This window comes from Halichoerus grypus, chromosome 6 (genome assembly GCF_964656455.1).
Source record: "Halichoerus grypus chromosome 6, mHalGry1.hap1.1, whole genome shotgun sequence".
NCBI classification, from domain to species: Eukaryota; Metazoa; Chordata; class Mammalia; order Carnivora; family Phocidae; genus Halichoerus; species Halichoerus grypus.
The window spans coordinates 165,467,314-165,482,348 of record NC_135717.1 but is presented as its reverse complement, the minus strand read 5'-3'; the positions used below and the strand labels follow the sequence as shown (position 1 = coordinate 165,482,348).

Here is a 15,035-nt window from a genome sequence, read left to right as displayed (position 1 = left end):
CACGTGCCCTCCCCCGCCCCCCCACCCCTGGGCCGCCCTCCGCGGGGGTTTCAACACCACCCAGAGCGCCCTCTCTGGCCGCGGAGAGAGTGCGCGGCTTGGAATTTGTGGGATGTCCCCGCGGCGAAACACTGTTGTAACTGAAGCCCGCAGAGGGCTAGGGGTTTTTTGAAATACGTTCTGCTGTCTGCGGAGCGAGCACCCTTCTGCGGGGTGGGGGGGTGGCTCCCCTGCTTCGGTGGCAGCCGAAGCACTGCCGTGGAACCTCCGCAGGGCCTGGCCCATGGCCTCCGGGGGCTGGTGGCGGTGCCAGAGCAAACCCAGCTTGTTCAGATCCAGGGCTGCTTAGAGGCCACCTAAGCAATCCCTTTGGCAGCGAGTGACATTGGGCAAAAGGCGCAGCTGTCAGAGGCCCTGAAGAGGTGGACGTGGGCGGAGGGTGTGATACACGCACGGGGTGAGGGGGGAAGGGCACGGAGCCTGGAGGCTGGCTGGAATTTTACATTTAAAGCCTTTCCGTGTGCAGGCAGAGACTTGCGGAGATTTGGGGGAGGGGGGACGCATGGGGAGATGGAGTATCTCCTCTTCTCCTCTGCCTGGCATTTTCTGATGGGCCCTGTGCCTTGTGACAGTGGTGCCCGGGGAGTGGGACTCAGTCACTGGAGACTCAGCCGCGAAGGAAATGTTCACAAAGCTTTTGGCCCCGAGTGAGCATTCAATACACCCTAGGTTGCCTTTCCCCTTCCTGGAGGCCAGGCGCAGGGGTGGTGGGGAGGGAGCATCTGAATGGGATCTTTTTTAGGCGTAGGGCAATCCTCCATCCAGGATTTTGGAGGGGACACTCTCAACCCCCGTGCTGTCCAGCTTTCTGCACCTGCAGGCTCCTACCTGAGTGCAGCCCTACTGTACAGGTGTACCTCTTCCAAAACCGTGGAGTGGCACTGGGGGGCTGGCGACAGAGTTCCAGATTCCAGTGGGTTATTCCTCCTTTTCATAATGTCATTACAGTCCACGGTAAAAAGAAATGAGTCAATAAAATGGAGAATTAGACGTGTGGCAATTCCTGAGATTTAAGATCTAAAAATGTGACGTTTCAGTGCTTTCACACGGGCAATCTTATTATATCATCCCTCTGCTTAATATCCTTTAGCAGCAGCTCCACATTGAGGATAAAATGGAAACTCAGCCTGGTGCACAAATCCGTTCATGGTTTGGCCCCTGGCTGCCCCCTTCCTCAGTTTCATTTTTTTGTGACTTTTCTCTAGCATTCCTGAAGATGCCCCTCAGACGGCATATGTGTGTTAATTTCGCATTGCTCCTATAAAGAATTACCATGAACTCCGCGGTTTCAAACAACGCAGAGGCATTCTTTCCTACTCCTGGAGGTCAGAAGTCCAACATCCGTCCCTTTGGGCTGAAGTCAGGGTGTCACAGGGCCGGTTCCTTCGGGGGGCTTTGAGGGGACAATCCTTTCTTTGCTTTTGCTCAGCTTCAAGTGGTTGCCTGCATTCCTTGGCTTGTGACCCGTTCCTCCGTCTGTGAAGCGTTACCACTCCAATCTCTGCCTCCGTGTCAAAATGACTTGTCCTCTGATGCCAATAGCTCCTGCATGTGTCTTAAAGATCTTGTGATTGCGTTGGGCCCGCCCAGATCACCCAGGATAATCGCCCCGTCTCAAAATCTTTAATCATACCTGCAGAGTCTCTTTGGCCTCATACTGTAACATTCATGGCAGCCTCGGAATTAGCCTTGGGCATCTTTGGGGGATCATTATTTAGCTTAACCCAGTGCAGTTCCCTGGTCTTTCTGTACCTAGTGTTCTCGCTGCCTGGGACACCTTTTCCTGCTGCTTTTATGACGCTGATCCCTAGTTACTCTCCAGAGCCCAGTCCCCGGGTCTTCTCTCTGAGAAGACCTCCTCCATCTCCTGCCCTGTTGATCTGGTAATGTGCTTCTCCTGCCTGCCTGGCACCTTGAGCCTGTGCCCTTCCGCACTGTCTGATCAGTCCAGTATTTGTCTGCCCGTCCCAGTAGTCCTTGGGAACAGAGACTGCACTGTCTTTGCCTTGCTATCCGTACCATGCGGACCACTGGCTGCACTTCATAGGCACAGGATGGTGGATGCCCAGAAATCGGGGGCCAGGGCAGGAACCAGGCTGCCCGCTGTGGAGACCTCCAAAGCAGAAGCCCTCTGTCCTGATTTCCACACAGCCTCATCGGCCTGGAATGCGTTTCCTCTTGGGAACTGCAGTCCCCTGGGCTTCAGCGTGTCAAGGTTCCATGTTTTCCTGTCCCTTCAGCTGTCTAATTCCCTCTTTGTTGGGCTGCAGTAGATTAGCTTCCGTAAAAGCGAATAGACAATTTCCTATTAACATTTATATTGCTTTTCTTTTCTATTTCTTGGCGAGGCTCTGAGGACTGGGACGGCTGCGGAAAATGTTCTTTCATCTAAATAATGTCCCTGTTGGGGGCTGGATTCTGGCTTTTCGCTGGGCTGGGGAGAAGAGTGGGTGGGGTGGACTCATGCGCCCAGGAAGAATTAAGGCACAGAAGCCAATCCAGAAACTGCAAGCTAGAGTCTGTAAATGTATATGGAGCACCCACTGTGTGTCTGCTCCCGCGCTCGGTCTTGGTGTGAAGGATCAGTGTCTAGCGTTTATTAAATGGTTACTATGTGCCAAGCATTGTTCCAGGTGCTTTAATTTTATCACCTCCTTGGCTTCTTGGAACTACCTTGTGAAACATGGGTCCTATCATCTGAGTTTTACAGGTGAAGAAACTGAGGCAGAGAGAGGTTGCCTTCCATGTTCAAGGTCACGCTCTAGTAAGTGACATGGCTCCAGAGCTGACCGAGAAGGCCCAGTCCAGTTCCTTCTCCCCAAAATGCTCATGGTCTGGAGGTGGCATCTGTGCTGGGTGTGCACACTCAAAGGCGAGTGGGAGATCCGCAGGTTTTCTGGGATTTTGAAGGGCATTCCAGGCAGAGGGAATAATGAAAACAAAAGCAGGGAAGTGTGAAAGTAATTATTTTGTTCAGGGAAGAGTGCGTAGCAAGCAATTAGGGTAGTATAGGTTGCTTTTAAAGTTGTCGGAAGGGATGACTGGGTGAGACCTGGAAGGACAGGAGGATGTAGCTGGAGGATGGATTTCCCACTCTGTGGTCCGGAGGTGAGCAGCCGGAGGTGAGGAGGAGGAGGTTGACAGTAGTGTCTCCCCAGCTGTACTGGGCATACACATCTCCTGGTCCACAAGCCTGGGGTGGGCCTGAGAGTCTGCTCCTCTGACTGGCTCCCTGATGACTCTCATGTGCTGGGTACCTGGACTGCACTGCGGGGGGAGGGTGTGGAGGGGGCTGCAGGTCTGGGGCCGGGGGGTGGGTATGGGGGTGAAGATGCTTGGAAATGAGCCCCACCCCACGCTGTCAGGCTAAAAGGTCCGATGGCTCGGTGATAATGTTCTCCAGAAGAATGGCAGCAGATGGAGAGGAAAATGGGGGCTTGGGGCAAAGGTGTTCAGTGAAGGAGGAGAAGGACCCTGTAGTGCCGCAGATTAAGAGGAGGCCGGTGGAAATCGTGGTGAGTCAGGGACAGTGAGGTGCCACAGCATGTGACAGCAGTCCCCAGTAATGGTGGCTTAAACCAGAGGGAAGTTGATTTCTCTCCCCCACATCCAAGCAGTCGGGATGTTGGCAGTAGGTTAGTTTAGTAGTTTAAGGGTGTCATTCACAGAATACTCTATTTCGGCTTTGCCATCCTCAGCGATAGGCCCCATACCTCAGCATCCAATATGGCGCTAGAGCGTCAATGTCTTCAGTGTAGGCTGGCAGCCAGGAAGAAACGGGGGAGGCTGCCAGAACGGGCACACATTGCCACCGGCAAACTGCCGGTAAGTGGCCTTCCTGAAGTCCCATAGCCATGCTGAGCTGCTGTAGAGGCCATGATAGATAGTGTTGTCCCTGGCTGCTTTGCTTCCCTGAATGTAAGCAGGGTTCTGTTCCTAAGCAGGAAAGGGACAATGGACCTGGGGTGGCAACGGGGCAGTCCTTGCCACAAGCAGCGTCCGTGGTGGGGACTTAAGCGGGGGGGCGGTTCTTATAGTGTGTGTGAGGGATGGCCCCTTACGCTCACAGGACTCTGAATCTTCTTGTGCCCTTTTCTTCTCCTGGTTCCTTGGGGTGCGGGTCATTCTCCTCTGTCATAGAAAACCCATCTAAAACCTTCTTCCCCTAGAAGATTCCACTCCACAGCCACCTCCTCCGAGAAGCCCACCAGGACTCTTGAATCAGAATTTCTCCTCCATCTCCTGAACAGAGCATGGTATTAGCACCTCTGTCAGCCGTCCTCTCGTTCTGTTTTCTGTTTTACTTAGTCATTGGCACGTGTACTTTAGAATGTGAGGCACATTCAGCTCCCAGCACAGTGCCTGGTGCACCATGAATTCCTAGGACATTTTAGTTCAACTTGCATGAGTAGTTAAGTTTGAGTGCTCAAGCTGATGGCGCTGGGAGTTTTTCTTAGAGCAGTGCTTTTCAAACTCTAGTATGAATCAGAATCAGCTGGAGGGTGTATTATAACAACCCTGTGCCTCGTCTCTGATTTAGTAGGTCTTTGGTGGGGGTGTGGGGGCTTAGAGTGTGCATTTCTACCAAGTTCCCAGATGATGCTGATGCTCCTGGTCCTGGGACAACCCTTCGAGAACCACTGTCCTTGAGAAACACACAGATTTACTGCTTTCCCCCAGGGGAACCTGCAATGTAAATCAGGCCTGACAACAGACTTGGGGATTAAATACAGAGAAAATAAGTCAAGGGATAAACCAACAGAGAAATATTTGGGGTCGGGGTGCTTTGGAGTCTTGTTTCCCAATTTTTTTTTCCCAAGCGAATTCTGTTTCATCTAAACCTAGATGCTGCCAATTGTAAGATGCACTGTTACTTTATATAAAGCCAAGAAATTAAAAAAGGCTTTTAATTAAACTGCGACACAAGGCTTTCTTATCCTGCTGAATCTTTCTTTTGTACTTATTGAAAGGGCCCTTTTAGACCTAATTAGATGGGTTTTTATCATATTTTACTGCTCTGCTTACATATAAAGCAAAGTGTATTGGCAAATATGTTGATTCTGGTATTCCTAAAGCTTCTTTACATTGAGTCTGGCTCTTCAGAATGCTTTCTCAGCTCTTGTCCTTGCCATCTCTGTCTTGCTACATTGTATCCTCTTCCTCACCTTTGTGAGCGCTTGAGCCCACTTTGCAGCTCTGTGGAACTATCATCCTCCTGGCTTCTCTTTCAGGAATGTTGCGAGCACACATCTGATTCTCCACCGCCTCCTGCCTCTTCCCACAACCATTTGGTTCATAGGGTTGAAAGACTGCCCTCTTCCTCGCTCTCCAGGATTTCTACTGAAGCCACAGACATCCGTTCTGCAAGTTCTGTAGACTTGCTAGTCGGGGCAGTCACGTTACCACTGCCCTGTGGTCCTGTTCCTGCTGGAAGCTTCTTGATGTCAAAGATGTTAGAATGTGAAAACCACTTGGTCTTAGACTCGATACATTTTTTTTTTTTTTTTTGAATGATCACCACAGGCTGGGCACATGTTTTCGCGGTCATGACTTTTCACATAACTGGTCTGTTAGTATTTATGACAGTTGTCCAAGGTCAACCCCATGACCTATTTTATAGCTGAGGATGTTGGGTCCCCATCAAACATGCAAACAGGCATTCATTCACTCCCCAACTATTTATTGAGCTCCTACTATGTGCCAGCCACTATTATAGGCACCGGGAATACTGAAGTGGAAAATTTTCCAGGGGAATAGTCAAGGAATAGATCTGCAAGATTGAATCACTTAAGTGCTATAAGAAAAAGTAAGTCAGGGTATGCTGGGTGTTAGGGAAGGCTTTTTGAGTAGATGCTAGAGTGAGGTGAAGGTATACACTATACAGATATCGAAAGGATACAGATTTGAACCAGAGGGAATTCCAAGTGCAAAGGTCCTGTGGCAGGAATGTGTTTGTCTTATTTGAGGAATAGGAAGTCAGTACTTTTCTACAACACTTCTGACCCCAAATGCTTAAGAGTTTTTTCCCACCAGTTGTCCATCTCCAGACAACAACTGGATATCCTACAATTCCATTTTGACACTAACTATCCAGAGTTAGTACAGATCCCACAGGTTAAGGGCTCTACCCCATAAGACTGTTCCTACTTCATACTCTAGTCACAAGACCCAGGTTGCTACCTATACTTTTGACCAACCAGGTATAAATTCGGTGGCTCCCACAACCCCCTCTGGAACTCAGCAAAGTGCTTTACTTACTATTGCGGTTTTATTTTGAAAGAGCCCAAATGGAAGAGATGCATAAGGCAGGGTACGGAGGGGGCGGACGGAGGTTATGCATGTGCGCTTCCCTGGCATGCTGCCTTCCCAGGACCTTGATGTGTTCATCAACCTGGAAGGTGTCTTAACCTTGTCATTTAGGGGGGTTTATGGAGGCTTCATTACATAGGCATGATTGATGAAATCATTGACCATTGGGGCTTAATTCTATCTCCAGCCCCTCTTCCTTCCCTGGAGGTTGGGCATGGGCTGGGGCTGAAAGTGCCAACCCTCTAATTGTGCCTCGTTCTTTCTGGTGACCAGTACCCATCCTGAAGCTACCTAGGGGTCCCCAGCCACCAGTCATCTCATAAGCATAAACAGGACACTCTGGGATGATAAGAGAGTCCAAGGGATTTTTGGAGCTGTGTGCCAGGAACTGGGGACAAAGACCAAATATATGTGGATCACAGCAAGGAAGCCAGCTATGCTGGAGCAATGGCAGCTCGAAAAGGTTTGATAAACGGGGCGCCCGGGTGGCTCAGGCATTAGGCATGTGCCTTGGGCTCAGGTCATGATCCCAGGGTTCTGGGATCGAGCCCTGCATCAGGCTCCCTGCTCCATGGGAAGCCTGCTTCTCCCTCTCCCACTCCCCCTGCTTGTGTTCCTGCTCTCGCTATGTCTCTCTCTGTCAAATAAATAAATAAAATCTTTAAAAAGAAAAAAAGGGGGTTGATAAACAGCATATGTTAGGATGTGGCTGAGCTGAAATTTTTAGATCTTTGAGCTCCAAGTCTGGAGTTTGTCCACATGCAGGTAAATGTGAGAAGTCATCGCGGGACTACACCTCTCTCTGTTTACTGGAGTGAATTTAATCCTTTAGGAAACATCTTGATTAATTCAGCTCCAGTAGCAAGTAGCTGTGCCGCAGCAGAAAAATGCGCTCCTCATTGTCACCATTATGCAGCCCAGAAAGTGCCCATGGTGTCTGGTTCCTGAGCAGCGGTCTAACCAACCCAGGTGGAGGTGACTGCACCCATGGGAAAGTGGGCAAAGGAGGCGACGAGAAAGCAATACAAACATTTCCTTCCCAGGGCATGTTCTCAAAATAGAATACGGGACTTTCAACTCTTTTTTCTTTGAAGAACACAGCGCCAGAGAGAGACTCTGGCAGCACACTCTAGAAGAAAGGACAGAGATCAGGGTTTTGATCCCAGCTCTGCCAGTAATTAGCCATGGGACTCTATCTATTAGAGTTCAGTTACAGACAAGAGAATACACTAGTTTAAACAGAAAAGGATCTATGGCCATTATTGGGTGCAGAATTCCGGGAGAAGCTAGAGGCACAGGCTCTAAGCCGAGCTGTGAGGACCAGTTCTCCACACCACACAGAAGCAGACCACCAGGGAGACTGTGGTTAAGCAGCCGCTGAGACCACTGCCCCTTGAAGACCACACCCTGTGTGCTGGGATTGGGGTCAGCAGTACGGGCATCATGTTTTCTTGATATTCATAACGTTCAAGACCAGACTCCGGGATCTAACTACAGACGCCTTGGAAAGACACGAATGTCCCATGCTTATGCTTGCCAGAAAAGAGTAGAAGCAGTAGGAGAGCTGCCCCATCTCCTGATGTCCATCTGTGCCTTTCCAGTCTCCCAGGATTGGGTCTGTGTGGTGGAAACTCGGTTTTGCAGTGGGCATCCAGGAGTTAGAAGTTAATAGGTATAAAGGAGCTTAGAAAATGTCTGATGTGGCTCTCGATTTATGTAGAGGAAAATACTAAGAAAATCCTATTGTAAATAGGAGCAGGTAAAGGGATGCAAACAGAGGTAAGGTTTCCATACTTAAACCGGTGGTGTGTCAGCCCCAGGACACTTTGATTTGGTAAATCATGCAGGTATAACAGAATATTTAGAGCAACCATTAAAAAAGCCATACAAAGAAATACACTAAAGCAAACAAACAAACAAACACAACAGCACAACACTGTAAGTGAATCAAAATGGAATTCTAAAAACTGTTTGAGGACCCCGCAGAAAGGCAGGAAAAGACACGAGATGCTATCACAAGCCCACCAGAATGGCTAAAATTAAAAAGACTGACAACATTCAAATGTTGGCAAGGATGTGGCACGAGGTAGTTCTCCTACATTAGCTTGGTGGGGGTATCAAATGGTTCATCCACTTTGAAAAGGGGTCTGGTAATTTCTTCTAAAGCTAAACATCTATCCTCTGACCCTTCGGTTTCAGTTGTGATCCTTGCCAAAAAAACCCCAGGTGTTTGTCAATAAGAAAATGGATAATAAACAGACAAACTGCAATATGTTAATAGAGTGACCTGTCACTCGTTGAACAATAGAACGAAACCAACAACTGGTATGCGCAACGTGAACGAATCACAGAAATATTACACTATGAAAGAAGGCTTAGCCAAAAGCATATACTTCATGATTCCTAATAGATGTACCTATTTATAATGGGAATAAATCAGAAAAATGATTGCTTTTGGGGAGTGTAGGCAGAGACGGGGAGGGGGTGTGAGTAAATTGCATCATCACTCCAGAATGTTCTGTGTCTTAAAAGGGGTTTAGGTTTTACATTATAATAAGGTACCTTTTTCCTCAAAAAAGAAAAAAATACACATTACTGAACCATACCATAGTGCCTAGGGAATAATGTGCTGGTGACTACCTTGCTGTTTTGAAATGCATTTTTTGAAAAAAGATGGGTTGGTGGATAGATGGGTGGATGTGATAAAACACGGTTAAGTTATTAGTGTAGAATGTAGACATGGGGGGGGATATACATGTTCACTGTAAAATTCTTTCACCTTTACGGTGTGCTTAAAAATTTCATAAGGAAATGTTAAAAAATTTTTTGAAAAAATGGGTAGGATGTATGGTTCCTTCCTTTCCTGCGTCAGGTAGCTGTTGGCTGTTGAGAAAGTCATCCCAGCCGCCCAGCACTACTTTATGGGATGAGGTGACTTTTGCTGAACAGGATAGCACCAAGGACTCATAATTTAGGTGACTGAAGTAGCTGGGATTGGGGATATAGTGTGGATGCACCCATCCACAGAAGATGCCCGGTAAGTACTTAATCTGTTTCTCTTACTCTGTAATGATAGTCCCAAAGTCAGTGCCAGCCATGCAGAGACTGCATCTAGGCATTTCCGTGATAAGGTTAAGTGCAAGCTTTTATAGTTGGACGAAATCCTGGTGGGGGTGGGTGGGGGAAACCTATCTAATCCTATTTTATCTTTTTGTGAATGTACCTAAATCAATTTGGTCATTTAAAAATCTTAGCCGATTTTATAGGTAATAATAGTGGCCAAAAAGTCTGAGTTGGACAAGGGTTAGTTTCCCACTGTAACCTCCCTACATTCATTAGCCAATATGCACCAAGTGATTCAGGCCACCATGAAAATATCAATGATGTTTCTGTCCTCTGTCCTTTGAGATGCTCTGGCTACCATCTTACAGAAAGGATCACAAGAGGCGGACATGGCAAAGTTGCAGGGCCCATTGCTGTTGTGGTCGTAGCTGGTGTCTAGGCAGATAGAAGTCTTTCCAAACAGTGGCTGGAAACAAGACTGCTTAGGGATCCACCCCTAAGACGCCATTACTGAGGATGGGCAATCTCTCTAGATTTGCAGTCTGTTTATGGAATGGTGGAGACAATCTCTAAAATGTTTTGGCCTGTCCACATTTCTTGAAAACATCTCACCAGTGAGAGCTCTTTTCTAAAATTCCACCTGCCATTTAACAAGCCACTGTGTCACCAAGAAAACCCCATTCCAAAATTCACTAGATCCAGATCCATTCCAAAATTCACTAGATCCACACCTTACTTCTTGCTTCTGGGTTGAGTTCCTAGTAGAGTGCATCTTGTTTGTTTAATGAAACTTAACCACTGTAACTACTTTGAAGAGTATACTTCCATGGCATTAAGTACATTCGTGATGTTGGGTAACCATCACCACCATTCATTTCCAGTAGTGCTTTATCATCTTAAATAGAAGCTCTGTGTTCATTAACCAATAACTCCCCGTTCCCTGCTCCCCCAGCTCCTGGCAACTTCTACTTTGTTTCTATGAATGTTTCTATTCTAAGTACCTCATAAATGTGGAATCATACAATATTTGTCCTTTTGTGACTGGCTTATTTTACTTGGCAGAATATCTTTAAGGTTTGTCTATGTTGTAGCATGTGTCAGAATTTCCTTTTTAAATTTTCCTTTTTAAATTCCACTGTATGTATGTGTAGTGCGTTTTGTTTATCCCTTCATCTGTAGATGAACATTGGGGTTTTTCCATCTTTTGGTGATTTATAGATAAGACTGCTGCCTCTTGTTTTTTTCTAATACTTAAAGTTCATAGAATGTACATATCAACACTACACTTTTAGGGTGATATTTACATAGGTTAAGTTTATATTTACATTGCAAAAACCCATATAATACTTTTAACAAAATAATGTATTGCAATAAGCATTAAGTTATAGACCAGATACAATAGGCAGAAAATCAGAATCCTCCATAGAGCTTTTAGAAGCCTCCAAGCCTCAACAAGATGGGGATGTGGGTCCAGGATGTTGCTGGTACGAGGAAAGGTCACTGTGCTGTATGCACAGCAACTGTTTGCTGACCGTTGCATGAGTAGTTTCCTGATCAGGAAGCAACATTTTTAAGTATTTCACATCCTAACAGGAGAATGTGTCACTTCTATATAGGTGTTCTATGCTTATGATGTCTTCCTTACATTTTAGGGACTTGAGTGGGAGGAGGGAGTTGGCTTAACATGCAGTGCATTAGAAGTTTTAATTGTAATTTTAATTTATAATTTTAATTATAATGCTTCCCATGTAACATTGTGGGAAATTGGTTCCATGTTAGCTTTTTTGGCACAAAACGTTTTACCTTTCAGGGATGAATTATTGAAATAACAAGGGAGAGGCTTGCCTTTTAGAGTATATTACAGATACTGTATGTAACACTGCTCATTTTGAAGAGGAGAAGAAATAGGGGTGCAGAGTGGGAAAGAGATCTGGTCCCCTGGGAGTCCTTAGGGTTATCTCGAGAAGAGTGGGGTCACCCTCCCAGGCCATAGCTCTTCCTGGTTCCTTAGGGGTCTCCCATTGTCTGCATGTTTGAACCACTGAAAGAACTGGCCCAGAGAGTAGGAGTAGTTGTGGCCTTTGCAAACACTTGTGAGGAAGCTGCCACGATGGGCCAGACACGCTGAGAAACGTAGGAGAGATTAGTGGGGCTTGGTCAGTTCTTATGTCCAGGTCTGTGTGGAGATGTATGGCTGTGAGCAGAGAGGCACATGTTTTGCTTGCTTTGCTGACTTGCGTCCTCCAGGTCTGTGAAGAGCCATATTCCAGTTCGGGGCTCACAAGGTTTCTTACTGTGCAGTCAGTATTTGCTGGCGGGAAACCAGTCCACGGGTACCGCCACATCCAACGCTCAGCCACGCTCGTTCTCTCTTCGATCAAGGTCACGTGCATGGCTTGTGGTGGTAGGGTGATGACAAACCTATTTTTTATTCCCTCCTTCCTCTCATCTTTTAGGAAAGGGGGGAAGCCACTCTTCCTGACCAGCAACCTCTTCTCCCTCCCTCCCTCCAAATGCCAACTGGATTCGCGTTTTGCCATCGCGGCTGCTTGCGCACCTGCCTACAGTATGTGGCTGGACTGCGGAAAGCAATTGCACAGAGCCTTTGTGGGGTTTCTGTGTTTCCCTTAGGTACCGTCTGCTCTCTAGCCAAAGGATGATTCCAGCACCGGCCAGGGCTGTGCACTTGACTTGGGGTCCGTGCTTGTGGAGGGGGTTCCAAGCAGGGTCCCCGTGAGCTCTGTTCTGTGCAGCGGCTGTGGCTTTGTGGGACTGGCAGAGTCCAGGAGAGTCTTGGATGGCCGGATGCTGTGTGGGAGAAGAGACCAGACGGGACTGTGGGGAGGTGGCAGTGTGGGACCCCCTCCCGGCGCTGGCTTTGTTGGCTAGAGGACCCCCACTAAGCCAGATGGAGATGGCACAAAAACTGATCTTGTACTTGGTTGCCTTTGTCAGGAAGGTCCCAGGATGTTTTTCCTTTCGCTTTTATCCCTCTTCTCTCTGGTCTCTTTGCTTTCTCACCCCTCTCCCCTGTGCTCTGAGGGGGAGAGGGTGCTCTTCTCGCTCCTTATCGTCCTCTTTTCCCTGCTCTCCTTTCCTCCTTTCTCTCCCCTGGAGTCTCTAGAAGAAGGAGCATGGAGCGTGTTAGAATTCTGCCTCCTCTTGATGAGTATGTGTGGGAGCTTGGGCGCCAGTGTTTTCAGGGGTTAAATGAGGATGTAGATGCGTCTATTCGGGGTTGTCAGGAGGTCTGGATAATGACTGCGCTCACTAGAAATTTTATAGCCCTTACGTTTATATATTACCTATATGTAGTATTCCATTGTGTATATATAACGCATTACACATGGTTCTACATGTGTATACTCGGTCCTCAGGACCACCCACAAGACAGGACCACTGTCTTCAACTCACCAGTGAGGAAACCACGCCTGGAGAGATCAGCCAACTCACTGAAAGTCACACAGCTATATGGTGAAGCTGGTGTTTGTATCCACCCTGCCTGGCTCCACCCTTCACACCATGGCAAGATTACCCATGGAAGCTTCTAGAACATGGGGAGATGAGGGACTAACATTCAGCATCTATGGGTGAAAGTTTTTTTTTTTTAAGTTTTTACTTTAATTTCAGTTAACATCCAGTGTTACATTAGTTTTAGATGTATGGTATAGCGATTCAACAATTCCATACAACACCCAGTGCTCATCACGACAAGTGCACTCCTTCATCCCCATCACCTGTTTCACCCATCCCCCCACCCCCCTCCCCTCTGGTAACCATCGGTTTGTTCTCTATAGTTAAGAGTCTGCTCCTTGATCTCTCTCTCTTTTCCCCCCCTTCGCTTGTTTTGTTTCTTAAATTCCACATGAGTGAAATAATATGGTATATGCCTTTCTCTGACTTATTTTGCTTAGCAAATATATACTTTCTAGCTCCATCCATGTCATTGCAAATGGCAAGATTTCATTCTTTTTTATAGTATTCCATTGTGTATATATAACGCATCTTCTTTATCCATTTATCAATTGATGGACACTTGAGCTGCTTCCATATCTTAGCTAAACATACGGGTGCATGTATCCCTTTGAATTAGTGTTTTTGCATTCTTTGGGTAAATACCCAGGAGTGCAGTTGCTGGATCATAAGGTAGTTCTATTTTTAACTTTCTGAGGAACTTCCATACTGTTTTCCAGAGTGTACGCCAGTTTGCATTCCCACCAACAGTGCAAGAAAAAGGTTCCCTTTTCTCCACTTTCTCACCAACACTTATTGTTTCTTGTGTTGTTGATTTTAGCCATTCTGACAGGTGTGAGGTGATATCTCATTGTAGTTTTGATTTGCAGTTCCCTGATGATGATGTTGAGCATCTTTTCATGTATCTGTTGGCCATCTGGATGTCATCTTTGGGGAAATGTCTGTTCGTACCTTCTGCCCATTTTTTAATTGGATTTTTTGGGGGTGTTGAGTTTTGTAAGTTCTTTGCATATTTTGGATACTAACCCTTTATCAGATACCTTCTCTCATTCCATAGGTTGCCTTTTAGTTTGGTTGATTGTTTCCTTCTCCGTGCAGAAGCTTTTTATTTTGATGTAGTCCCAGTAGTTTATTTTTGCTTTTGTTTCCCTTGCCTCAGGGGATCTATCTAGAAAAAAGTTGCTATGTCTGATGTCAGAGGAGTTATTGCCTGTATTCTCTTCCAGGATGTTTATGGTTTCTGGTCTCACATTTAGGTCTTTAATCCATTTTGAATTTATTTTTATGTATGGTGTAAGAAAGTGGTCCAGTTTCCTTCTTTTGCACGTAGCCGTCCAGTTTTCCCAGCACCATTTGTTGAAGAGACTATTCCTTTCCCATTGGAGGTATACACACACACACACACACACACACACACACACACGCACATATTTTTATTGGAAAGGAATATAAGCTTTATTCAGGAGGCTGGCGGACTCTTGTCCAAAAGTCAGCTCCAAGGTTTCTGCCTGGTCCAAAGATTTTTAAATGAATTTAGGGCAGTTAATCAGTTAAGGGAGTGCAGTGGTCTGTGACAGTTCTTGATTATAATGCAGTCTCGATGGTGCAAGCTACAGACTTAATCACAGCGCTTGGAGGTTGTGTAAGAGGATCTGGTTCCTTGGCGTTCTGGTTGGTGCAGGAGTCCCTGGTGATGTGTAAAAGTGCTCTGTTCTTTCTAGAAAAGAATGCATGATCTGAAACCACAGGCTGGTTCCCTTGGAGTGGTCCCAGGGTTTGGACTCTTCAGGGCTCATTGGGGCCACAGGTGGAGGGACCTTCTTTCAGGAACTGTGATGGATCACCACGAGGAGGAAGTGCAGAGCTTAGCCCCTGAGGGTGTCCAGACCACCTTCCGGGGCTGCATGGATGAGTGCTAACCACAGATGCCTGGAAGTCGTGCAGACCCTCCCGGCTGGCGCCCCCTATGGGCTAACACCATCACAGCTTCTGTGGCTGGAGGCTCCACTCCCCAGGCCACCACTGGATATTCTTCCCTGCTTTGTGGAAGATTAATTGACCATATAATTGTGGGTTTATTTCTGGGTTTTCTCTTCTGTTCCTTTCATCGTGTGTCTACTTTTGTGCCG

General features: G+C 46.9%; 1 protein-coding gene and 1 non-coding gene across 5 annotated transcripts in view; both read left to right on the top strand.

The window, feature by feature from the left end:
• The window catches only part of LARGE1 (LARGE xylosyl- and glucuronyltransferase 1), a 522,085-nt gene that overhangs the window by 186,398 nt on the left and 320,652 nt on the right, over positions 1 to 15,035 (top strand). The window lies entirely within an intron of this gene.
• LOC118536594 (small nucleolar RNA SNORA76) lies at positions 251 to 388 on the top strand. Its single transcript, XR_004917770.2, has one exon. It is a non-coding gene; the product is annotated as a small nucleolar RNA SNORA76 (small nucleolar RNA).